Source organism: Eurosta solidaginis, chromosome 5 (genome assembly GCF_040869045.1).
Source record: "Eurosta solidaginis isolate ZX-2024a chromosome 5, ASM4086904v1, whole genome shotgun sequence".
Taxonomy (NCBI): Eukaryota; Metazoa; Arthropoda; class Insecta; order Diptera; family Tephritidae; genus Eurosta; species Eurosta solidaginis.
The window spans coordinates 158,030,743-158,058,598 of record NC_090323.1 but is presented as its reverse complement, the minus strand read 5'-3'; the positions used below and the strand labels follow the sequence as shown (position 1 = coordinate 158,058,598).

Below are 27,856 nucleotides of genomic sequence, written 5' to 3'. Positions count from 1 at the left end.
TTTGTGCGTTTTCTTCCAATGTTGAGCCATGACTTCTGCCAATTCTGGAAGCTGAAATTATAGCATAAATAATAATTAAAGAGAATCAAGGTATTGCGGCTACAATTACTAGGGTTTCACAAATAACAGTTCAATATTTCACTATGCACCTTTTCTTCAATCTTAGTCAATCTAAATTCCAGGTCGATATGCTTCTGTAATATTGTTTGTAGTATCGCCATTATATTTTCGTTTGTTGTAGGGAATGTTCCTTCGTTGGTTAAGGAAGTAGCCGCATTATTCAAAACGGTACTCGTTGTATTAAGGAGGAGTGAAAGGACGCGCTGTGTTGTGCTACATCGATGATGTAGTCGTATCCCTAACGTAATCAGCTGTTTATTGTTACGACGGTAAACCAAAAACCAATTGGTTGGCTACGATATGTTTACGACCTTAGCGGCACCAATAATTGATTGCATTGATTCTCATAAGGTTGGTCGAATCAGCTGTTATAAGGTTACCGATAAAGCACCAATGTCTGCAGCTTTAGTGACGCGATAAACGTAAAAAGCCAAAGCAAAGAGGATAAATTATGAAGAGACGTATGCCCAATGTTTTCGAAGTCGCTGTTTTTTTGGGCGAGATGTGCATAAAATGTCTTCTAACCATTTTCGTGGGGTACTTGCGTTTATTTTTCCGCCTGTATTTAATTAACTAATTAATTCTCTTTCCAAAAATCACAGTTGCATAAAGTATCTACACTGTAGGAATAAATGCGAGACAATTCAAAAATGTCCCTCTTTGAAAAAGTTCGGCATATATTTTTTGATTTCTGGGAGTTACTCGCCACTCGTAGCAGACTGGTGGCTCTTATTTTATTTATCCTCTTTGCATTGTTGCTCAACACAAGTTTCCTGAAAGCGCCGATTGTGACGCAGCCATTTTGACGAGGCCATTTACAGTACGGCATCACATCACCGCAATCTGCTGTTCTATTTGTTTTGAACCGAGGTTCCTATAGCTTTCGTAATGTTGCGGAAATTTTTAACAAATTCCAATAAATATGTGCCGTTGCTTCACAGAAGACAGCAAGTAAGATTAAAATTAATGAGTTAATGAATATTTTTAATTTAGTTCATACATGACCAACAGCTATCAACACCAAGTACGGTGAGCACAGTGCTCGATGATGAAACACCATTGGATCAAGCGCACATAGACGAAGCTGTGAGAGTGAATCCTTTGTTGGCTAGAGTGTCCCGGCACAATGGCGTAATGCACATGAAACACTCATGAATCACGGTCTCAATACGAGCAATTTCCTGCGCATTGCAACCGGTAATCCGGAGGTGTTTGCACGTCCGACACAACGTCTAGTTGATGCAATGGAATTTTGGCGCAGCTTTCAATTCACCGAGAAGCTAATTTTTTTACTGCTAACAAAATATCCAGAACTTTTAGACGTGCACGAAAACATGCGTTTACGTAAACATATTGGTTATTTGAAATCATTTGCTGGCACTAGCAAAAATGTTTGGAAATTGTTAATGAATTGTCCGGATTTACTTGAACAGTCGGAGCGACGTGCCGAAGAAAAGGTGACGTACTTGAAAGAGGTAATGCGTGCGGAAATACCTGAAAAAATAAAATCAGAAGCGTTATCTAAGCCATTAGAGGAGATACGTTGCCGCCATGTCTTTCTTGAAAGACTGGGTCTATTCAAACCAAGACCACTTAAAGTAGATCCAGATGAGCCAACTAAGAATCCACTTTTATATCAAATAACCAATAAATCGGACAATGCATTTGCAACTAAGGTGTGCCATGTTACACTTGCTGAATTTGAAGCATTTAAAGACTTGTACGCACGGGAATTGAAACGAAAACAGGATGCTGAATACGAAGATGAGGATATGCAGCTAGTACGCGGGTATAAAAAGCATTGAAAAGCTCGTAGATATTTTTGTTAGTTACATGTTACATATATTAATTTAATTAAAAAAAAAAAACAATTGTTTTAAAATTCCGATGTGAATTTCTTATTCGAACAATTTGCACAAATTTGTTTTATCCTCTGCGTAAGTAACGCCCAATTGTCTGCGAATTTGATCCTCAATATATTACAATGCCAAACTTTCTTTATGATCAAGTAAATCACTTTGTGTTTTGTGCTCTAAAATGCAATGACGTACCTCTTCTGCTTCAAAACTCAGCGCTAAGCGATTGGGAAAATATGTTGATAAATCACTTTTTGTCAATGGAAATTCTTTTTCTTCACCATTTACATCTATAATTTTCACAGGACACCAATAGTACGTCACCTAGTTTCATTGAAAATTCCATAGCTCATATTAATTTATGTATAAACGTTTTTTATATGCACGAATTGAATTATTCACTGTACGCAGATGCTACCAAAAATGCAATAACCTACATCCATTAAAAATCACTTGATTTTGGTTCCTTTGTGGAAAATATAAATGCAAATACCGTAGCGCACACAACACTTAATTTAAATTTAGTTTTTATTATATCCTAAATTATTTGTAAATAAATTTTTCTTACTCTGCTGTTGCGTTTCAAGCTGAAAATAACAAATGGTGGATTCGCATAAAATTTTTGTGACGTATTTGAGGGTACATAGCATGTAAGAAAAGGCAAGCATATATGTATCGGGCATTTCAATTAGGCCATCTCATTCTGCCATACTAATAATTGTGGAACAATGTGGGATATTTTGTTGTTGGTCGCCATCTTTGGTCACTAAATTTTTGCTGGGTAGCTGCTCACATTTAATCTATTACCCTACAAGACGGAGGTAACTAGTTGACCCACACATTCAAAGCTTTTTTCGCTCTCCACTAACACATCGACGTTTCTTGCTGTCATCGAAATGACAGCGTCATCTTAATACGAGAATTTATTAATTATTCCGGGAAACATTTTAAAATGATGAAAAACTATAATTGTGGTAATTAAACTAAAAAGTGCTTGTGCTACGGGCTTTTAGGTGTGACGTGTGTTAGCTGTTTAGGCACTTCTAAATTAACCTGGCGCATTAACTAGAGGCAGTCAAGTCGTCTTGCCACCAATTGGAATTGGAAGATTCGATTTCCAAAACTAAAAAAGGTAACGTTTTCAAGACAATGCACAACCTAAACAAAGGTGGTATCAAAAGACGCGTGTCGAGATCCGTTTTTAGAATCTGAAAGTTGTATAGAATCGACGGGATCGCCTAGAAGGTTTCAGGTGGTCATACTAAATCGCTCCGGGGGAGTGTCCTTATCGCTACAACCAAAGCAACATTATTTACTTTCTGCCTTTCATTCATACGTATGTGTATTTTTAAATAATAAAAAAAAAATGGTATATTCTACTATATATAATCTCTGCCGGGGTGCGATTCAGCTCAGGATATGCCAAAACAACAAGAAACCTACAATTAAATGCAGATTCACGTGTCATTTGCCAATGATTTACCGTTAAACAAGGTACTTTCCACAACCAACATGCTTTGGAATACGGTACAAAATTGGTTGGATGTATTTTCCCAAAAAAGGGTGGAACTACGCATCTTGGTTTGCCAGTATTTGCTTCGGTAATTTATATTGATTTGTATTGATTAAAAATTGCAATAGTAGATAATGTAATGTCAATTAAAATTGAATAGGTGGCCGAAGAAAAAAATGCAACTGATCCGCATACAACTGTTGTTTATGTGCCGCCACCGGGAGCTGCTGCTGCTATCATAGCAGTATTACAAGCACGACATTTCTTTGATTGGTTGCATAATCGAAATTGTGCCCTAACATGATATGGTTCGCGTTAAGCACGCTATGTTAAAGCAAAATAAATCTCGTCTAGTCAGGCCCGATTGTCCAGGATCATCGCACCAGAAAGGGTATGTAAATTGCCTACCATATTAAATATATAAACAACATGTATGAATTTGTTAGTGATAATTTGTCATGCTTTTGTTGATAATCAACTGAAGAAGGCAAATACCAAAGAAGTTCATGTAAATACCAATTGATTTCTTTAAATAGCGTTTGGAGAACAAAACCCATATGTATGTATGCATACAACTGCATAGAAAGGGAGGGATTAATTAATTATGATCGGTAGATTTATAGGATTTTTATTATTTTCCCTGCGTCGCCGTTGCCATTACATTGCGTTAAGAGAGGACATCAACACCTTACCCACAACCAGCTAAAATTTTAGTAAATTTTTCTCTTTTCATTACTGATTCAAAACGTGGGAAGTTATATATGTAGCATTCCATGGAGAATGGTAAATTTTAGCAGACTTTCGCATTGCGGTCATTATTAATATTCAATCCCTAGAAGGTTCAATGTAGTCATATCAATAGGTCCGGAGATGGTCGGGTTAGTACCTCAATGGTGCTTGTTACCGGAACGTAGATAGATAATTTATTGAGGATTGCACAGTGACTTGCACATCTCCTTCACAGCACCGCTTATTTGGAAGATGTATAACTGACATTCCTCCGTAGGCCGAGATACAGTAAGTACCTTCCAATCCTGTGTCGGTATGTTCGGATTCTGATTCTGCAAAAGTCGCAGTGTATCCTCCGACCTCATCACGCATGGTATACATACCTTAACTTTTGGTACCTTGTGGATTTGCGCTTTATCCACCATCTCAAAACGCGCGTTCGTGCGCTGCCTTTGGAGGTTTGGAACCACTTCCTCCAGCCACTGCAAGCTCGCGATGTTGTCGCACGCTATCATCTTCATACCATTATACCATCCCCCGAAACAAAGGTTGGAAGGAGCTTACTTGGTTATTCCCGCATCACCTTAAGCATTAAGCTAATAAGCTCCTTTTCTACAGATCTCCACCTTTCACTAGTCATCTGTTCGAAAGGACTGCTACGATCAACCAGCGCCACAGTCAGTGACTGCTTTGCCACATCACTCATCTTCTCGGGAAAAGCCGGCGTCTTAGTGTTATTTCCCTTTGGCACCTCCGAGAAAGCCGGAGTCTTAGCTCCCTCTAGCACCTCCGAGAAAGTCGGAGTCTTAGCGTTATCTCCCTTTGGCTTATCTCCTACTTCCATAGTTGGAACTTTCCTCTGACTCGCAGCCTTCGAGGTAGTTGCTACCTCGCTATTGGGGCCCATCTGTCTTACAGCTTTGGGCCTACTTGTCTTGTCTATGGGACTGCCCTGCGTCGCGGCTCTGGGACTGGGCCCTTTCTGCCTCTTGAAAGCAGGCTTGTCGCCTTCCGCCGAACGTTGCCTTTTCATTCTGCCATTCGACGCTTCTTCCTCCTCATACCAGTTGCAGGACCGAGGGTTTCTCGCAGCAAACCTCTTGAATGCCTTCGACCTACTTCTACCGCCTCATGAGCCCATGCCAAGCGCTCGATCTCCTCTTCTGTTGGGTCCACCACTGCTCCAAAACGTTGTACAATTCTTAATACTGCACGGTACTTCGAGAGAGCTCTTTGCTCCGTACCCTTCTCCACTCTTCTACTCTTCTTTCATTTGTGTGCTACTTCAACACGGAGTTCATTGAATTAGCACTACTCTCGCTCCCCGAGTCCGACGCATCGCTCAATGCGTATTTGTCATCCTTGGCTTGCGGCTCAGTCCTCTTCTTATCATCGTCCTTATGAAAATTAGGTAATGAGTCGTTCACCTTGGTCGTACGACCACCAGCCCGACAAGGCGGGCTCAGCGGTCCAGTATTATATACGGTGAAAGAACCGTCAGCCACAGCAGCGCCCCTTACTGTGGTAAGGCCATCAATACTTCCCGAGGTGGTCCGGTATCGGGAAGGCTCCGTTCGAATACAGCCGAATTTATCCCCTGGCTACAAATCGTCCAATAGGCACGGTCCGCATAACACCCTGGATTAGGGGGTTGGCAGTTCTTGGTCACCGACATCCCGCCGCCCTCCTATGAGGCGAAACGGCGTAGATGCCAGTCCTAAACAGCTCCTCCTCATAGTCGGGCGCTATGGAGATCGGCTAAGCCCTCACACCAACGACGATTTTCGTTACAATTGCTAGTGCATGCTCTCCAAGATGTAGATCCTGATCGAAAGTCACACCCAAAATTTTAGGGTATAACACAGTGGGTAGGGTAATGCCATATGGTCGACATTTGGCGCGGTCATGTTTTAAATAAGGTCACCGATGATTTGGTTGGTGAAAATATCAAGTTTCGCGAGGCGACAAAACTGGAGAGATTGGGAAGATAGCTGTTTATTTTATTACAAAGCTCATCGATGTAGGAAACAATAGCATAGGCGTAGAAGCAATAGTGACTCCTGGTGGTAAAGGTACCTATTGATATGTAGAAGTTAAGCAGAAGTTTGAATATGATTTTTTTTAAGTTATAGCAAAAAAAGCGTTGAGGATTTTTAATATCTTACCAGGTACCTTCGTACATGTTTCTAAGAATGAAGAATAAAACCTATTCAAACTCAATTTTCACCAGGACAAAGCCGCTGAGACTTCGCTATACTTTAACATACAATACGTTACCCCATTTTAGCACAACTATCATTTTTTGATTTTATTAAATTTTATAAAATGTTTCTTCCTCTACAGTTCTATTTCGGTGTTGGATGGTAAATATGGCTTTCGCATTTTCTCCATCAATAACTGTGAAAAGGTGGAAGAAATCTATGCGTGTAAATCTCACATATTATCTTGGTCGAGCGTTTCTTCAATAGCTCTCTAGTGGTGATGGTGACAGCAGAGAAACCCAACTGTTTATAATTGTTACACTTCAAAAAGAATAAAAATATCTGCCATTGCGTCTACGGCTCAAATACCCACAGTATATGAATGAATCGATTGCACCTAATTGTCTGCTTAACGGATAGTATACATATTCATCAAATCGAAAATATTGCACCAAACGAACTGGGTCTGAATACTGAAACAGTACCATATTCAACATCGATGAGGAGGCTGTGATGATGGTATAGGGTGAGTTGTTGAATAACATAAGAAAACCACTTTAACCAATCTATATATTTGCATTACAGCTAAAGCTTTACAAACAGCAAAAATTGCTGGCGCCAAGCAATTGGAAAAGGCAGTGAAGCATTCACCACACTGTACGGATGGTGTAAAGTTAGAAACTGCTGTTGTAACAGCTGCCACCACACAACGGTCATCTCTACTTCGCCGAGTAGCGGCTCGTCCGACTATCTATCGAAGACAGTATAATCATATCTTTTGCCAACACAGGTTAGCGATGTGCTTGCACAGGAAAAGATTTCAATTGGAACACAAAAACCAATTAAGAGAGTTTATTTATTATTAAAGTATTTACTTTTCTTTATATCAACAGTATTAATTTAAGTTGCAATATCGCGTACATTTGCTGTCGGAATTAGATTTGAAACCAATCAATACTCCTCCTAAGAGTTGTAGAATTATTGCTTGAATAATTAGATTTAGAACAATAATAAGTCTGACTTAATTACAAGTGGTACATTTTTAAGTTCATCAATTACGACAGCAATCGGATTCCACGACACCTTTGAATATTCTTGATCTGAAAAAAGAGTAAACCTAATCTGAATTTCTACTAAGCTTTAAGTTGTAGATTATTCAAATAATTGGAGTTTTTTCTAAAGCTTAAAATTATTTTCTGCTCGCTTAGAAAAGATTTCAATTGGAAAACAAAAACCAATTAAGAGAGTTTATGTTATTATTAAAGTACTTACTTTTCTTTATATCAATTGTATTAATTTAAGTTGCAATATCACGTACATATATAATAAGGAATGTGATACGATTGCTGTCGGAATTAGATTTGAATCAAATCAATACTCCTGCTATGGGTTGCAGAATTATTGCTTGAATGATTAGATTTAGAACAATAATAAGTCTGACTCAATTACTAGTCGTACATTTTTAAGTTCATCAATTACGACAGCAATCGGATTCCACGACACCTTTGAATATTCTCGATCTGAAAAAAAAAAGAGTAAATCTAATCTGAATTTCTAATTAGCTTTAAGTTGTAGATTTAAATTGATTCAAATAATTCGAGTTTTTTCTAAAGCTTAAAATTATTTTCTGTTCGCTTGGAAAAGATTTCAATTGGAAAACGAAAACCAATTAAGCGAGTTTATTTATTATTAAAATACTTATTTTTCTTTATATGAACTGTATTAATTTAAGTTACATTTTCATGTGCATATATAATAAGGGATGTCGTGATACGATTGCTGTTGGAATTAGATTTGAAACCAATCAATACTTCTGCTAAGGGTTGCAGAATTATTGCTGGAATGATTAGATTTAGAACAATAATAAGTCTGACTCAATTACTAGTCCTACATTTTTAAATTCATATTTTACTTTACTTTATTACTTTCAAATTCAATTACGACAGCAATCGGATTCCACGACACCTTTGAATATTCTTGATCTGAAAAAAAAGAGTAAATCTAATCTGAATTTCTAATTAGCTTTTAGTTGTAGATTTAAATTGATTCAAATTATTGGAGTTTTTTCTAAAGTTTAAAATTATTTTCTGTTCGCTTGGAAAATATTTCAATTGGAAAACGAAAACCAATCAAGCGAGTTTATTTATTATTAAAATACTTACTTTTCTTTATATGAACTGTATTAATTTAAGTTACAATTTCATGTGCATATATAATAAGGGATGTCGTGACACGATTGCTGTCGGAATTAGATTTGAAACCAATCAATACTCCTGCTAAGGGTTGCAGAATTATTGCTTGAATGATTAGATTTAGAACAATAATAAGTCTGACTCAATTAATAGTCGTACATTTTTAAGTTCTTCAATTACGACAGCAATCGGATCCACGACACCTTTGAATATTCTTGATCTGAATTTCTACTAAGCTTTAAGTTGTAGATTATTCAAAATAATTTGAGTTTTTTTCTAAAGCTTAATATTATTTTTTTGCTCGCTTAGAAGAGATTTCAATTGGAAAACAAAAATCAATTAAGCGAGTTTACTTATTATTAAAGTTCTTCTGTTTTATATGAACTGGATTAATATAAGTTCCAATTTCATGTACATATATAATAATATTGAAAATAATAAATATTGAAAATTCAATTTTTTTGGTTCATATTTTATTCATATGGCTGCTCCTGGTAAAGTAAATCTGCAGGTAAAATTCACGTTATATGGCGGTTATATAAATGGTAAAACCGCAGTAAAATTGATTGTCAAATGACTCGAAAATGTAGAGTGAAATGACGGAAAAATGACCGCCATTTGACGAGCATTGTGACGTGTGTGAGCAGCACAGTACTATGCTCACATCCTATAGGTGGGAGCGGAATGCACGATCACATTAATAGGAACGAAACGGAAAATTTGGTCACAAAACCTAACCCGCCCATGCAAAATCGACTATGAATATAACCGCTGCAGAAAGTCACAATGACCGTAAAATGACTAGTAAAATGACGTGGAGCGTTTTTGCAGGGTTGCATAAATTTTGGTTAGCTATAACGAAAACATACCCAATGAAGTAACTTAAAAATGTAAATAACATCGAGCGAGAAGGAACGTCGAAAACACAATAGGTAAGAGCGAGAAAGCGAGTCACACGTACACTATTTTGAGAGAGCGCATGCGTTACCTTTTTCACGACAGCAATGTACAAGTCATTAAGACGATAATTGGTGAGCAAGTAATTGGTAACGATTAGGTAATCAATTAGGTAACGGGTACCAGTCTTGTAGGGTAACAAGATTTTAGAAATAAATATTAATATTGTAACGAATTTACTGCTAATCCTCTTATTTGCAACCTTCTACTAACGTTCGAATCACTAAACTGTTGAATAAATAACTCCAATATTGAATAATGCAAAAATGGTCTTTATTAAACTACTTGAAAGTACAATAACACTTATACTTCACAAATAATAGCTTGCTTAAATCAAACTGATTCGTTGTGCATAAACTGTTGCTACTTTTATACTGGTTGGTTTCCTCGTTGGCATATTTCTAGGCGTTTCTATTTCTAGAATTTACTAGTTAATTACCAGGTTACTATAAAATTACCAGCTATAACTACGTTTATAGCTTCTCATATTTCGCGAGTGATACTAAGTGAGCACAAATTATTGCCTAGTTTTGGGAGTATCTCAGATATATACATGTTTGTGCGTTGCTCTTCGCTGCTTGTATGGACATAATTATTGATTTATTGATGTGCATAAAAGTCACTGCTTAGTATTAGCTTAGAGATGATAGTATCCCTCTCGATCTAAACGCTGCCAGCAACTCCAAATGAACCAATCTTCTTTTTCGTGGTTTCCCAATTGTTTGTATGCGGTAGATGACATGGTTGATCCTCTTCACAACTCTGCACGGGCCTTCCCAACTGCACCAAAATTTGGATGGAACACCTCTCCGCCAGTGAGGGTTGTATAACAGTACCAAATCTCCTTCCAAGAAACCTTCCGAATTATTGTTCTCTTCGTACCTGCGTTTTATCTTGCTACTCATTATCCTGGATCGTTCTCTCGCACTCTGTTGTTTGGCTTTGTAGAGCTTGCTTTTGACGGATTGGCTTCACATAATCAGTATCGTTCCGCCGTTTCCCAACAGTATTGCGCCCTGGCTTGAAACCACCCTTCCATTCTTTCTGGGAAATTCTTTCGTTCGTTTTAGTTTGTCCATTAGGGGTTTTCAATGCCAGTGTTTATCTTGCAGGTATCTTCGGTTTTGATTTGTTTGGCCCATTCGTTCCATCAACCGTTGCCCGATCTACTTTACTTGGCTTTTGTGGTCTCTGTCGAATCTCCTCCACCAGCACTCGCTTACTGCTGAACCCTTTCTCCCAACTGAAGTTAAGTGGCACATCCCTGTTTTTATAGCGCATAATCAAGGAATGAGATGCGCCCGTATTTACAGTCAGTCCACATTCCCTCTGACGGTAAGACTGCTTGATTTCCTTCCAATCTGCGAAATAGAGATTATGGGGCATTCAATTGCGGGAGCCAGCTGTCGCCCCTTGCGGCTGACTCGCTTTAGTTTAACGATTGAGTGGTCTTGGAGATTTGCTCATCTCCTTCTGCTCTGCGTTTACTACCACCCACATTGTTTGAACTGTTAGGGTTGGTGTTGCAGTAACGCGCAATATGTCCTGGCTTTCCACACTTAAAACATTTGACTGCATCATTATTCTTCTGCTGCGTACCCTTCAATGCTTCCAAAATTGTGTCTACCCACTCTGGTCTTTCTACTTCCACACGATGAGCCTTGTATGCTGGTTTACTCAATAGGGGGGTAGTTTCCTGAGTCCATGCATGGGATAATGTTTCAGCAAATGTCAGCTTTGGGTTTGCGTATGTAGCTCGCTTCGTTTCCACGTCCCGTATGCCATTTATAAAGGTCTGGATTTTTACCCTCTCGGTATATTCCACAGGTACGTCCGCATTTGCTAGATGCGCCAGCCTTTCGACATCCGACGCAAACTCCTGCGAAGTCTCATTCGCTTTTTGGTAGCGGTTTTGCAACTCTATTTGGTATATCTGCTTTCTGTGTTCGCTTCCGTATCGCCTCTCTAGAGCGCTCATCAATGTTTCGTAGTTGTTCCGCTATCCCGCGGGAATAGTCTGTAGGATTTCAGCAGCAGATCCTTTCAATGCCACGAATAGTGCAGCAACTTTATCTTCAGCACTCCAGTTGCTCCCTGCTGCGGTCTTCGCAAACTGAATCTTAAATACCTGGAAACGAACAGAACCGTCAAACGATGGTGTTTTTACCTTTGGATTATTCGCTGCAACAGCTGGGCGATTTAGTTGCAACGGCTCCATACGAGCTTTCAACGCTTTTATCTCGGCATCAATATTGTCCTCGAGTTGTAAAATTTTTGCATCCTGCTCTTCCAGTTTCGCAAAGAGCTGCGTTGATTGCTGTTCCGAAATTTGTGCCGACATTTCAGATATACGTGCCCCTTGCGCTTCCAGTTGAGATGCCATATATGTCTTCTGTTCCTCTAATTGTGCTTCAATCTTCGATGTTATGCGTGTCTCCTGTGATTCCAGATGGGATACCATATACGTCTTCTGTGCTTCCAGTTGAGATGACATTTCGGTTGATAATTGTGTCGACATTTGCTTCAACACTGCTAGTATCGCGTTAGTGTCAACACTTGCCAATGGATTCGGACTCTCTATCTTCTCCTCCATTTTAATCGCTGGCTGTTTCGGTAAATTGGGCGACACTGGCGCCATCTGATATTGAAGAGTAGGCAACTCCCCAATTTTGTTCCAAGCAAATCATAAGAGGAAGAATTTGACATCTGCTTTGTCTAAGGGTTTTGGCACACTTTGCAAGTGAAATTATTTTTCCCACTGGTTGGTAAATTTTCTAACATTTTTATACCTTTCATGAAAATGAAATGGTATATTAATTTCGTCACGAAACCGAAAATTTTAAGTCCTTAAGGAAAATAGATAGACCCACCATTAAGTATACCGAAATAATCAGGTTGAAGAGCTGAGTTGATTTAGCCATGTCCGTCTGTCCGTCTCTCTGTTTGTATGCAAACTAGTCCCTCAATTTTTGAGATATCTTGATAAAATTTGGTGAGCGGGTGTATTTGGGTGTCCGATTAGACATTTGTCGGAACCGACCGGATCGGACCACTATAGCATATATCCTCCATACAACCGATTTTTCAGAAAAAGAGGATTTTTGTAATATCTTACCAAATTTAACAGATTGAAAAAATTGATGAGATCGGTCGTATATATAGTATATATCCCCCACAACCGATTGTTCAGATAAGGAACTTTTCGTAATTACTGCCCCATTTTAAGAGCTAGAGGCTTCAAATTTCAACGAATGCTTAGGTATATAGCATATATTGTTGTCTGAAAAAATCATAAAGATCGGTGGTATATATAGTATATATATGGTGGTATATATAGTATATATATATATATATTTTCGCAAATTTTAGCCCCATTTTAATAGCTAGAAGCTTCAAATTTCACCGAATACTTACGTATATAGCATATATTGTTGTCTGAAAAAATCATAGAGATCGGTTGTATATATAGTATATATCTCATACAACCGATTGTTCAGATAAGAAACTTTTCGCAATTTCTACCCCATTTTAAACAGCTATAAGCTTCAAATTTCACCGATTGCTTACGTATATAGCATATATTGTTGTCTGAAAAAATCATAGAGATCGGTTGTATATATAGTATATATCTGATACAACAGATTGTTCAGATAAGAAACTTTTCGCAATTTCTACCCCATTTTAACAGCTATAAGCTTCAAATTTCACCGATTGCTTACGTATATAGCATATATTGTTGTCTGAAAAAATCATAGAGATCGGTTGTATATATAGTATATATCTCATACAACCGATTGTTCAGATAAGAAACTTTTCGCAATTTCTACCCCATTTTAACAGCTAGAAGCTTCAAATTTCACCAAATGCTTAAGTATATAGCATATATTGTTGTCTGAAAAAATCATAGAGATCGGTTGTATATATAGTATATATCTCATACAACCGATTGTTCAGATAAGAAACTTTGCGCAATTTCTGCCCCGTTTTAACAGCTAGAAGCTTCAAATTTCACAAAATGCTTACGTATATAGCATATATTGTTGTCTGAAAAAATCATAGAGATCGGTGGTATATATATTATATACTTCATATAAACTCTCATTTTTGCCCCTTTTTTACGGCTAGAAGCTTCAAAATTCATCAAATTTCATCAAATAGTTACGTTTACGTCATATATTTTTGAAATACGTGATTCGTAGTCATAGTTTTTACATGCAGACCACAAAAAACGTGAAGCTTTGCATCCTCACACAGATTACCTACCTATTTTTTATTTTATATTTATCTTAAAAATCGTTTAGATATGTTCAAATTTCACTAAATGCTTACGTTTATAGCATATATTGTTGTCTGAGAAAATCATAGATACCGGTGGTATATATAGTATATATCCCATACAACCGATTGTTCAGATAAGAAACTTTGCGCAATTTCTTCCCCATTTTAACAGCTAGAAGCTTCAACTTTCACCAAAATCTTACGTGTATAGCATATATTGTTGTCTGAAAAAATCATTGATATCGATGGTATATATAGTATATATCTCATACAACCGATTGTTCAGTTAAGAAACTTTGCGCAATTTCTGCCCCTTTTAACAGCTAGACGCTTCAAAGTTCACCATATGCTTACGTATTGTAACGAATTTGCTGCAAATCCTCTTATTTGCCCCTTTTGCTAGGTTCGTATCGCTAAACTGTTGAATAAATAACTCCAATATTGAATAATGCAAAAAATGGCCTTTATTAAAATGCTTCACAATAACACTCAAACTGTGCAACGAATAGCTTAATAACCAAACTGATAGCTCAAATGAAACTCCACTATTCAAAATAATACTGCTATTGCTTGCTAGATATCGTGTTAATCAAACTGCTTGACAACTCAAATCAAACTGAATTACTTCTTACTCGCCTGCACCGCTTTTATAGTTTACGCTGCATACTTCTAGGCTCTTCGATTTCCAGAAGTTACTAGTTGTTTCGGCTACAAAATCGCCAGCCACAACTACGTGCACAAATTATTGCTCTCTCTTGTGACAACTCAGATAAGATATATGCATGTGTTTGTGCATTGCCGCTCCGCTGCTCGTATACGTACATATGTGTAGACGCAATTATTTATTCGTTTATGTAGATACATAAAGATTGAATTATTGATGTGAATGTTTGTAGTTTACAGTCTCTCGCGCGCACATAGCCGTATAAGTAAATGCATCTGTGTGTGACATCTCTCTGGGCTGCCTTATATATGTGTATACTTGATTTGATTATTAACGTAAATACTGCTTGGCATGGCCTTAGCATCGCCTTAGTGATGGGATAATTTAGTGATGCTAATATCCGTGACACTGCCCTCCGCCTAAGTCTGATCGTCCCGATCAGACAAATCTCTCGATCTAAACGCTGCTAGCATCGCCAAATGTACCACTCTTCTACTCCGTGGTTTCTCAATGCTTTGTATGCGGTAGATGGTATCACTGATCTTCTTCACAACCGTGTACGGGCCTTCCCAACTGCACCGAAATTTGGATGGAACACCTTTCCGCCGGTGAGGGTTGTATAACAGTACCAAATCTCCCGCCAAGAAACCTTTCGAATTATTGTTCTCATGGTACCTGTGTTTCATCGTACCACTCAATACCCTGGTTCGTTCCTTCACGCTCTGTTGTTTGGCCAATGAACCACTTCGTAGAGCTTGCGCTGGACGAATTTTCTTTGCATAATCGGTATCGTTCCCACATTTTACAACAGTAGTGCGCTCCGGCTTGAAACTACCCTCGCATTCTTTCTCGGAAATTCGTTGCTTCGTTTTCCTGCGTCTTTTAGGTTTTGTCAATGCCAGTGTTTCTCTCGCAGGTACTTTTGATTTTGATTTATTTGGCCCATTCGATCTATCAACTTTTACCTTTGAATTTCGTGGCCTTCGTCGAGTATTCTCCACCAGTACCCGATTACTGCTGAACCCTTTTTCCAAACTAAAGTTAAGTGGCACATCTTGGTTCTCATAACGCATCACCCTTCTCTGCATATCGATCTTGATGTCATGGTCAACCAAGAAATCCACTCCCAATATAACTTCATCAACAATCTCCGCCACAACAAATTTGTGTAGAACCATGACCTTCCCAATCAATACTTCACATATCACTTCTCCCTGAACTTGGTTATACTCGCCAGTGACCGTACGCAACTTTGCTCCAGATAACGGTTTTACTCTCCTGTTGACCAAGTCAGATCGGATCAAGGAATGAGATGCGCCCGTATCTACAGTCAGTACTCGTTCTTTGCCATCCACATTCCCTCTGACGGTAAGACTGCTCGATTTTCTACCAATTTGCGACACAGATATCACAGGGCATTCAATAGCTGGATCTAGCTCTCTACCTCTTACTCGCTCTTGCTCATCTCCTCCAGCTTTGCGTTTATGGCCACCCACATTGTTGGAACTATTAGGACCAAGATCGCAATGACGTGCAATGTGACCTGGGTTGCCGCACTTGAAACATTTAATAACTCCGGCATTCTTCTGTTGAGATCCCTTCAGTGCTTCCAAAATTGTTTCTACCCACTCTGGCCTTTCTACTTCCACACGGCGTGCTTTGAAAACTGGCTTACACAGAAGCGACGCTGTTTCCTGTATCAGAGCATGCGATACCGTTTCAGCAAATGTTAGTTTGGGATTCGCATATGTAGCCCGCTTCGTTTCCACATCTCGTATGCCATTTATAAAACTCTGGATTTTTACCCTCTCGGTGTATTCCACGGGTGCGTCCGCATTTGCGAGATGAGCCAACCTTTCAACATCTGAAGCAAACTCCTGCAATGTCTCATTTGCTTTTTGGTAGCGGTTTTGCAACTCAATTTGGAATATCTGTTTTCTATGCTCGCTTCCATAACGTCGTTCTACAGCAGCCATCAATGCTTCATAATTGTTCCGCTCTCCTTCGGGAATCGTCTGCAGGATTTCCGCTGCTGGTCCCTTCAATGCCACGAACAATGCAGCAACTTTATCTTCCGCATTCCAGTTGTTCACTGCTGCGGTCTTCTCAAACTGAAGCTTGAAGACCTGGAAAGGAACAGAACCGTCAAAAGATGGTGTCTTTACCTTTGGATTACTCGTTAAAACTGCTGGGCGATTTAGTTGCAACTGCTCGATACGTCCTCTCAAAGCATCCACCTCGGCCTCGATTTTATCCTGTCGACCACTGAAGCCTTCATGAAACTGGGTTAGTTTTTCTTCCATATGCGCTTCCAGTTTGGATGATATACGGACTTCCTGCTCTTCTAGTTGTGTGGAGATCTGAGATGATATCTGTGCTGAAATTTGTGAAATACGCGTTTCTTGTGCTTCAATTTTCGATGTTATTTCTGACGACATTTCTGCAATACGTGTCTTCTGTTCTTCCATCTTGGATGTTATACGGTTCTCCTGGGATTCTAGTTGAGATGCCATATTTGTCTTTTGTTCTTCCAGTTGAGATTCCAGTTGAGATGTTATATCTGTCTTTTGCGATTCCAGTTGAGAAGCCACTGTCGATGTTTGAGCAGATATTGCAGCCAAAATCATGTTCAAGTCTGTGCTCGTAACTGTCTGCGATGTTTCGTTTTTCTCTTCAATTTTTGTTACTTCCTCGCCATCAAGATGAAAGTCATACTCTTCCACATCAAGTCCTTCCGCTTCCATTGCCTCTCGTAGCCGTGCCTGAAGTTCAAGTTTAACGCCGCTTGTATTCAATCCACGGCTCTCCAACTCCTTCTTTAGTTGCTGGATCTTCAATTCACTGAACTTTGCCATGTCCTTGTTGTCCTCCGGAATTTATTCAACAATTCCTCTTCTGACACCAATTGTAACGAATTTGCTGCAAATCCTCTTATTTGCCCCTTTTGCTAGGTTCGTATCGCTAAACTGTTGAATAAATAACTCCAATATTGAATAATGCAAAAAATGGCCTTTATTAAAATGCTTCACAATAACACTCAAACTGTGCAACGAATAGCTTAATAACCAAACTGATAGCTCAAATGAAACTCCACTATTCAAAATAATACTGCTATTGCTCGCTAGATATCGTGTTAATCAAACTGCTTGACAACTCAAATCAAACTGAATTACTTCTTACTCGCCTGCACCGCTTTTATAGTTTACGCTGCATACTTCTAGGCTCTTCGATTTCCAGAAGTTACTAGTTGTTTCGGCTACAAAATCGCCAGCCACAACTACGTGCACAAATTATTGCTCTCTCTTGTGACAACTCAGATAAGATATATGCATGTGTTTGTGCATTGCCGCTCCGCTGCTCGTATACGTACATATGTGTAGACGCAATTATTTATTCGTTTATGTAGATACATAAAGATTGAATTTATTTATTTATTTATTTATTCATATTATAGTCTAGGACAATCAGAACCTCCTTACAGACTATTTACTAATATATCTTAACTAATAAATATAAAATATTCAAATAATTTCATTCAATAGCAGTTTAAACCTAAATTTATTTAATGCAAAATCAATATCTATAGAATACAGCAAATTAAACTCCCTCATTGCCCTAGCAATTGGAGAGTTGGAAGCATAAGTCGTTCTAAATCTATCTAACCAGAAAAAATCGTGACATCGAAGGGTTCGCGATGGTACATTGAACCGTATACGTTCTAAAAGATAGGGCGAGTCAACCGTCCCATTGATGATATCATATAAAAATGTCAATGAAAGCATTGATCTTCTACTCACTAAAGATTTAAGGTTAATTAAAAGACACCTAGAACTGTATGTTGGAACAGGGTCTTGAAAACGCAAAGACCGGAGGGCAAATCGCAAAAATATTTTTTGAATACGCTCAAGTCGGTCTATATGGCAGGCATGGTACGGCCTCCAAATGAAAACAGCATATTCTAGTTTAGACCGCACTAGGGTTGTAAATAAAAGTTTTAAAGTATAAGGATCACTAAAATCCATACTGAAACGGCGAATGAACGCAAGTGTGGAATAAGACTTCGCAATGACATAATTAATCTGACTGTGGAATAGAAACTTCGCATCAAAGACTACACCAAGATCTGATATTTCATCAACAACCCTCAGCGTAGAGTCCCCAATATGATACGAAACAGGAAGAACATTTCGAGTTTTAGCAAAGGTAATACTAAAACATTTACTTATATTTAAAAGCAGACGATTCCGTTTACACCAGTCCATTACGTTATCAAGATCAGCTTGGAGCATAGTGGACTCAGATTGAGTCGTGATTGATGCAAAAATTTTCAAGTCATCAGCAAACAATAAGAATTCAGCATAACTGAAACAATGACGTATGTCATTAATAAAGATAACAAATAATAAGGGACCCAACACGCTCCCTTGGGGTACACCAGAATTGGCAGTAAACGACCGCGAAGAAATACCATCTACCACAACAACACAGCTACGATCTGCCAAGTAAGATCTCACCCAAGATAGCATACTAGAATGGAAGCCGAAGCCAGCAAGTTTAGATATTAGTAATGAATGGTTGACTTTGTCAAAAGCCTTCGAAAAATCGGTATAGATAGTATCAACTTGCGCCCTCCTATTAAATGAAGAAATACAGTATTCAGAAAATACTGCTAGATTAGTTACAGTTGATCTGCCAGGCATAAATCCATGCTGATTAGGTGAAATCAAGGTCTTTACTGCGAAGAATATTTTATCCTTAACTACAATTTCAAACAATTTCGAGACAGTGGAAAGTTTAGAAATAGGACGGTAGTTGGCAACATTACTTTTATTACCACTCTTGAATATCGGGGTAATAGACGTTACCTTCCAAGCGTTTATGAAATCTCCATTCCTGAGAGATTTATTAAAAATTAATAAGATTGGATACGCAACTGCTGCAATATTTTTAAACAAAAAAGAACAGAACCCATCTACATCCATTTGCACTGACGACTTGATCACCGAGATGCCACAAATGACATCTTCAAGAGTCAGGGACAATTGACCAAAATTAATAGGGGTGTCATTTTCCGTATCTAGTTCCTCGGTGAGAAACGTCTCAGTCTCAAAATTCGCCCCGAAAAAATCAGCAAAGAGGTTGACAGCTTCGAGGGAATACGCAGATTTTCCATTGTAAGAAACTTTAGATGGGATACTTGCACACGACTTTTTAGCCTTAACGTAACGCCAAAAAGATTTAGGGTTTAACTTAATATTCCTTTCAAATTTAGCAACATACTCTTTATGAAGTTTCTTACTCAAAGATTTAAACTTACTTGAGTATAATAAATATTTATCCTTATGAAGACGCATCTTCGATAATTTATACCTTTTAAAAAACTTATTCCTTAAATTTTTAAGTCTTTTCAACTTTCTTGTATACCAAGGTATTTTGTAACATTTCCTTTTCACTCGAGGAATTAAAGTGGAGCAAATTTCATTGACTTTAACTTTGAAAAGATCAAAGCATTCATTTACACTCTTCCTAGAAAATATAGTATCCCAATCATGCAAATTGATTCTATCACTAATGGCATTAAAGTTGCAATTTTTGAAACAGTAATTAACCGGTAGCAAATCTAAGTCGACATTTCTAAATTCGTAAAACTCCAGTTGCAGGACAAGAGGAACATGATGCAAGCCGGGGCATGACAGAGGGTCGAGACATTCTTCCAAAGAAAAACTCATATCTTCACTTAAAAAAATTAGATCTAATGTTTTAAACAGTTTATTTAAAATTGAATTAATTTGAGTAAGATTGACGCTTAATAAGTTGTCAACAACATACGTTTCGGAAAAGCTAGTTACATTGTTGGGGTACAAAGTTAAACTCTCACCCACTGGCGCCCAGCTCACATCTCCTATATTGAAATCACCTAAAATACAAAAATTACACTCTGATTTCGTAGAAACTAAGTCTATAAGATTATCAGTATGTGCTTTATACAAACTGTCAATACTACCAGGCGGAATGTAAGATACACATATAAAGAGTGTCGACGACCCATTGACACATACACACAGTTGATCCAACCGAGTGTCCTCATTCTGCAGTGAAATAGATGATGAGTGATATTTACGCCGAACAGCAATTAAAGTACCACCTCCTCGGGACAGGCCAGTTTTTAACGTATCTCGATCTTTTCTATATACGTTGTACATTTCGGGATCAAAATACTCGTTGTCATAGAAATTTTCATTTAGCCAGGTTTCCACGAAAACGTAAACATCATAACCCAAAAGTGAACTAAATTCATATACTGCTTTAGACTTAGTTCTAAGCCCAGAAGCATTTTCATAATATATACTAAACGGCAAAGAGTTCGGTTTGAAATTCAGGGATGTTGCTACACCACTTGTTGAGTTGCACCGCCCCTTGGAAAAAAACGGAACGGCCGTAGAATTACATTAACAGGCCAGATGTTCGCATCAATAACTTTGTTGTAATAAGATTCCGATACGCCTAGTTTAAAACTGACTCGCCTTAGTTCGGACAGATTGGTACCACTTTTTACGAGCTTGTCGCATTTCAAATAAGTTTTACCAATGCCAGAATGTTTCGTGACATAGCTTAAAATATCATCCTCGGTCACTTTGGGCTAGAACGATGAGACGTGCAGCCACTTCATACTCGAAGCTACACACAGTTCCGAGTTGGTATTTACGCCAAGAACCAGTGGCTTACTTAGATTCTTCTTGGCACTCCTCCCTACCAGTAAAGGTGCAGGAACATTATCATTATTCTGCGTGTTACTCACAGTATGAGCATCCCGCAGTCCAAAATTTGCAGTTGATGGGTTATTATTTTGGGCTACCACCGTAGCGAAACTCATTGGCAACGAAGTATTAGTACCAGTGGCACAAGTAGTAGAAGAGGTAGTAGTGTTGATAGACACAGAGGCAGTAGAAAGTGGCACCGAAGCAGCGGAAACATTCGTTAATACTGGTTTAGTTTTGCTTTTCTTACTACCCTTCACAGTCGGACTAGAGTTAGTACGGTTCGCACCAAGTTTATTATCTGCACCCTTTGAAATAAACGGCTGGGTATTATTATTCGGCAAATGTATGTCTCTGACATTATTATGTTCAGTCGCATTACCTTTTAGCAAAGACTGAGTGAGAGAGTTATTTGTCAACACGGTCATGCTATTAATAGACGTATCAACAGTATTTGATTTTGGTACGCCAGCAACATCATCGGCAGCAGCAGCGACAGCATCCCGCATAACCAAAGAGCAAGCAGGAACATTAACATTATCAGACAACTCTTTTTGTTTGTTTACATTAAGAGCATTGTCCGAAACCAGCTTAAGCAAATCGACTACAGCCTTTCTCAAATCTACTATTTTCGACTTAAGAGAAGTTATAACAGCATCTCTGTCTTGTAGGTTTGTGGACAATAACTTAAATTCGGCACATAAAGCATCAAACTTTCGTGATAACTTTTTATTGTCATCACGAAAGAAGCGTAAAGAGGAATGCATATTAGCATCTTCTGCATGCAAACCATCCAGTTCATTGTCCACAGTGGGTTTCGCATTATTTATATTGTTTGTATTGTTTGTGTTCAATGAAGAACTTTCAAGTGGTCGTTCACACGATACAACGGTTTATACAGGCGGGCGGAGAGATGAGCGACGCTCTGCCATGCACTTCTCACACAAAAAAGATTTACCTGCCGAGAGCAAATAGTCAACATCGGTTTGCACAAAACCAACACAATGCAAGTGAAAAATTTCTTTGCACTTTGCACACTGAATTTTTGGATCTATGCGATCAACTTTTTGTTTGCACACACAAGGCATTTTAAAATTAAATGAATATTCGATTAACTAGACAGCGGTTAGCGTCAATAAAGTTTATACACCAAGAGTCAATATGCAATTGCACGACAATTGGTCACAAAATTACGCGATTAAAGACGGTTTATTATGATAAAATTCACCATAATGCGGAGCAAAGAAAAAACACGTCCGCACTCCACGAATATAAATCAATGTTGATGTGAATGTTTGTAGTTTACAGTCTCTCGCGCGCACATAGACGTATAAGTAAATGCATCTGTGTGTGACATCTCTCTGGGCTGCCTTATATATGTGTATACTTGATTTGATTATTAACGTAAATACTGCTTGGCATGGCCTTAGCATCGCCTTAGTGATGGGATAATTTAGTGATGCTAATATCCGTGACAGTATATAGCATATATTGTTGTCTGAAAAATTCATAGAGATCGGTGGTATATATATTATATACTTCATATAAATTGTCATTTTTGCCCCTTTTTTACGGCTAGAAGCTTCAAAATTCATCAAATTTCATCAAATAGTTACGTTTACGTCATATATTTTGGAAATACGTGATTCGTTGTCATAGTTTTTACATGCAGACCACAAAAAACGTGAAGCTTTGCATCCTCACACAGATTACCTACCTATTTTTTATTTTATATTTATCTTAAAAATTGTTTAGATATGTTCAAATTTCACTAAATGCTTACGTGTATAGCATATATTGTTGTCTGAGAAAATTATAGATACCGGTGGTATATATAGTATATATCCCATACAACCGATTGTTCAGATAATAAACTTTGCGCAATTTCTTCCCCATTTTAACAGCTAGAAGTTTCAAATTTCACCAAATGCTTACGTGTATAGCGTATATTGTTGTCTGAAAAAATTATAGAGATCGGTGGTATATATATTTTATACCCCATATAAACTCAATTTTTGCCCCCTTTTTACGGCTAGAAGCTTCAAAATTCATCAAATTTCATCAAATAGTTACGTTTACGTCATATATTGTTGAAATACGTGATTCGCAGTCACAGTTTTTACACGCAGACCACAAAAAACCAGAAACTTTGCATCCTCACACAAAGTACCTACCTGTTTTTTATTTTATATTTATCTTAAAAATCGTTAAGGTATGCAGATCTGTTCACTATATATTTCTTATCTTATACATCCGATTATTCGGAGATTACGAACGGGATAAGATTATTGTTCAGCCCCATTCATGAAAGGTATGAAGTCTTCGGCACAGCCGAAGACAGTCCCGTTCTTACTTGTTTATAATTAAAAATTGCAATATAACAATCGAATACGACACAAAATATGTTAGCAAGAATTTTTGTTGTATAGGGAGAATGTTTACAACAGTGCTTCGCGAAATTTTGTATGTGAATGGGCAATTCGTAATAAACTTCAATTGCCAATTATGCAGTTCTTTCATATTTGCAAACGCAACATCTTGGTTGATTGTGGCGATGTTATTGGAATGCATAAGCTTGTGTTAAACGTATCTATATGTGTCGACGGCGACGGCAGTACTTTACATTAATGGCAAAATAAAATTAGAACAAAACTGAGTTAAATTTATAACATTTAATTTATTTCATTTAAATTATACAAGTCAATAATTATTTTACTGCTTTGACATAGTGGCGTGTTCACTAATGTGTGTCCTTGCAGCCTCCAACGTTGCGAACGAAAGTACGAGATTAATAATTTTCTCAGTCAAATTCTGCCTATTTAAATCGAAAGTTGATTAGGTGATTTTCAAAGTCCCGCTATGCGATGTTGGAAAAAAACAGCACAACTTCAGAACAGGATTCACTAATCATCAAAGCGTCTAGATTAGTGGCTGGTCTACGTATTGTCCCGGATGGTGTGCGAACTTTGGCAGTCCCAACCTGGCCATCTTTTGCGGTAAACACATCGGTGACTAGGCCTCGGTCCGATTGATTTCGAGGTCTTGCAGGATCGCAGACAATAACCAGCTGCCCAGGTTTCAAAGGCGTTGCCTTTTCTCTCCATTTTGATCGTCGGAGGAGTTGAGGCAAATATTCATGTGTCCATCTTTTCCATTGTCGGTCTTTGAGGTTTTGCGATATACGCAATTGTTTCCTTAGGCATACTTTTTCTTCATTTATAGCCGGCGTCTGAGTGGAGTTAAGACAACCCAGTAAAAAGTGGTTCGGAGTCAAAGGATCTTCGTCTTGCGGCGATACAGGCAGTTCTGTCAGTGGGCGGCTGTTAATAATGTTTTCGGCCTCTATTAAAACGCTGTTGAAGGTCTCTAAGCGCGGGGCTTCCTCTTTTAATACTCGCTGTAACAATCGTTTGACACATTGTACAAGGCGCTCCCAGCAACCTCCTGCTGATGGATTCGCAGGACAGTTGAAGATCCACTGGATATTTCGGCTGCACATCTCTTGGTCGATGAGGTCAAAGTCGAATAATCGGTTTTCCTTGTTAAGCTCCTTTTGCGCTCCTACGAAATTGGTGCCATTATCGCTTCGAATCTTAATTGGCACTCCACGACGATTGACGAAATTCCGAAAGTAGATGATAAAGGCGTCAGTTGATAAATCTGTGGCAATTTCTAAGTGAACTGCTCGAGTTGTCAGGCATGTGAACAGTGCTACCCACCGTTTCTCTCGTCTTCTACCGATAGCAACAAAAAATGGACCACAGTAGTCAACCCCGGTATATGAAAATGGCCTGACATATGGCGTAAGGCGATCTTGTGGTAACTGACCCATTAGTGGCACTACAGGATTAGCTGTGTTGGCGATGCAAACTGCGCACTCTCTTTTTACCGACTTTAACAAGGTACGTATGCGAGGTACCCAGAACTTTTGGCGCATTTCGTTTATTGTTAAGTTATCGTTTTGATGGTGCAGCTTACGGTGATATTGTTGGACGATCAAACGCGTTATATAGTGATTGTAAGGTAGAATTATTGGACGTCGTGCAGTTATCGGCAGGCAGTATGCAGCGTCGATTCTTCCGTTGACTTTTATCAAATCATCGTCGTCTAAGAACGGAATTAGTTGGTGTAAACATGATGATTTTGGTACGCATTTTCCCATTTTCAGAGCTTCGATTTCGGCAGCGAATGACTCTGCTTGAACTCTATGAAGGATAGTTGTTTCGGCGTTTCCAACTTCTATGGCATTCAGCTCACCTCTATGACGTATACCTGACTTAGTGTTGTGTACAAAACGCAAAATCCAGGCGAAAATTCTGATGACCTTTGAATATGACGAAAATTTAGAAAAGTTAATTAGATACTCGCCTTTGCTTAACAGCATGACCCTCTTTGTGATCTGTTCTGATATGCAGTGTTCCGACGTCAGTTGTGGTGGCCACAGTTCTTTGTACTTATACAAAAACGATGGTCCCTGCAACCACCTTGACAATAAAATATATTCAAATTTTGTAAGAGCTCTCGTTGCTTCGTCTGCCACGTTCATGTGATGATGGTATCCACCGCCATTGGTTCACGGTTGTTATGCTCAAAATCTCTGATATACGACATGCGACGAATTGTTTAAAGTTTCTGTTAATCGAGCGAATCCAAGAAATTACAGTTTTTGAGTCGCTCCAAAATGTTGTGCTGTGTATGTGGAAATCGTGGCATCGTTCCATCGACTCCTTCAGACGGCAGCCCAGTACAGCAGCTTGCAGTTCCAAACGCGGTATTGTCATATTCTTAAGCGGTGTACATCTAGACTTGGCACATATTAAAGTTACATCGATTTTACTCATCTTTTTAATTCGTAGATAGGCAACGGCAGCATATGCAGATTCGCTTGCGTCAACAAAAACATGCAATTGTATATCGTCAGCAACCGATAAAATCGTGGAATAACAACGTGGCACCGAAAAATCTTTTACAGACTGAAAACTACTCCACCACAATTTCCATTGTTCTGCCAAGTCGTGTGGCGCAGTTTCGTCTCATTGCACCTGTAAGCGCCATAATGACTGCATTAATATTTTCAAATATATAGTGACATTTGCTAAAAGACCAAATGGGTCATAAATTGACATGGATATACCCAATAACTCTCGCTTAGCTGGCATTCGTAAGCCGTTCAAAACATCACGGGCAATCTTGTGGAACTGAAAATGAAATCCGAGCACATCATTCGTAGTATTCCAATACATACCGAGGACCTTTTCCGTTGTTGTTTGGCGATCCATTGTGACAATTTGCGAATTGGTTACTACATTTTTACCGTTCAGTTCATTTTGTACATCTTTGTTGTTACATAAAAAATTTCTTAGTTTGAATCCGGCAGCGGTATTGATCTTGATGGCTTCGCCAGTTACTATCAGTGCTTCGTCGGCGCTGTTAAAACTTACTACCAAGTCGTCAACGTACGTACTGGAAATCACAGCATGACTACCCCTGGGCATTATGGGTTCATACTTACGGGCGTTAACATTTTTTATGTGCTCAGCGCAACACGGCGAACAAATTGCTCCGATTATCATCGAGGACATCGAGGACACAAAAACCTTTGAGAATCTTGATCTGCCTCCCTGATTCTCACCTGTGAAAACATCTCTTCAATGTCTCCCGCTACTGCTACGATACCTTGACGAAATTTGTGGATAATGGCTATTGATGGAGGTGCTTGTTCAGGACCTTTAAGTAAAGAGGAATTTAAAGAACATGAGTTAGAAATGGCGGCTGCATCGAACACGATGCGTAGTTTTTCTGGCTTCGAAGGGTTGACAACCCCAAAGTGCGGAAGGTACCATGTCATTGGTCGTACATAGGCAGCCTGTTCTGGCGTTAGCAATTTTGCGTATCCCCGATCAATGTACTTGGCTATTTCCATTCTGTATTTTTTGGCATAAATAGGGTCTTTCTGCATACGCGTCTCGACGTTTAGTAGACGTTGCTTCGCCATGGCATAGCTCGACGGAAGTACCATAGAATCCTGTCGCCAAAGCAACCCTACCTCATACCGCTGACCGAGATCCTTTGTAGTTTCCGTGAGTATTTTACGGGCGCGTTGATTCGCATCAGACTCTAAGACGACTTCTGCATTTCGTACTCCAAAACTTTCGATCGAAAAATACTCTTCCAGCAATTTGTTTAGACCTTTGCAAGATTCACCTCTACGTATATTTAGCACCCGAGGCATGGCGATACTTTCGTGACTGTGTGGCCCGTATACTACCCAGCCTAACTTTGTCTCTGCTGCTATTGGTTGCTCACCTCCAGCTTCGACGATTTTTCCTGGCAAATAAAAGTGGGCATTATCAAGACCGAGTAGCAAAACAGGTTTGACGAAATTATAACTCTGTACTGGCAAATTCTTTAAATGATCAAATTGTTCTTTGTTTAATGACTGCGTCGGCAAATTGAGACCCTTGATGGTATGAACATTTTTCAGTGGATATACGTGACAGTTGTCGACAGTTTCAATTTCACATGATACTCGTTTAGACTTTTCCGTTATTTGGCTATCACCGTACCACTGTAGGGTGAGAGCCGTGA

At 38.7% G+C, this 27,856-nt stretch overlaps 1 long non-coding RNA gene and 1 pseudogene across 3 annotated transcripts; both read left to right on the top strand.

Annotated features, from left to right (window-relative positions):
* Nucleotides 1–1,008: 1,008 nt before the first annotated feature.
* Nucleotides 1,009–2,088, top strand: LOC137252920 (transcription termination factor 4, mitochondrial-like; annotated as a pseudogene).
* A 614-nt stretch (nt 2,089–2,702) lies between these two features.
* LOC137254553 (uncharacterized) lies at nt 2,703–9,060 on the top strand. 3 transcript variants are annotated; one of them, XR_010954028.1, is made up of 5 exons: nt 2,706–3,312; nt 3,388–3,577; nt 3,650–3,880; nt 6,562–6,945; nt 7,005–9,060. It is a non-coding gene; the product is annotated as an uncharacterized lncRNA (long non-coding RNA). The 3 variants fall into 3 exon arrangements; XR_010954029.1 differs by having other exon boundaries at nt 2,703–3,108; nt 3,388–3,880; XR_010954027.1 differs by having other exon boundaries at nt 2,704–3,312; nt 3,388–3,880.
* Nucleotides 9,061–27,856: the final 18,796 nt, after the last annotated feature.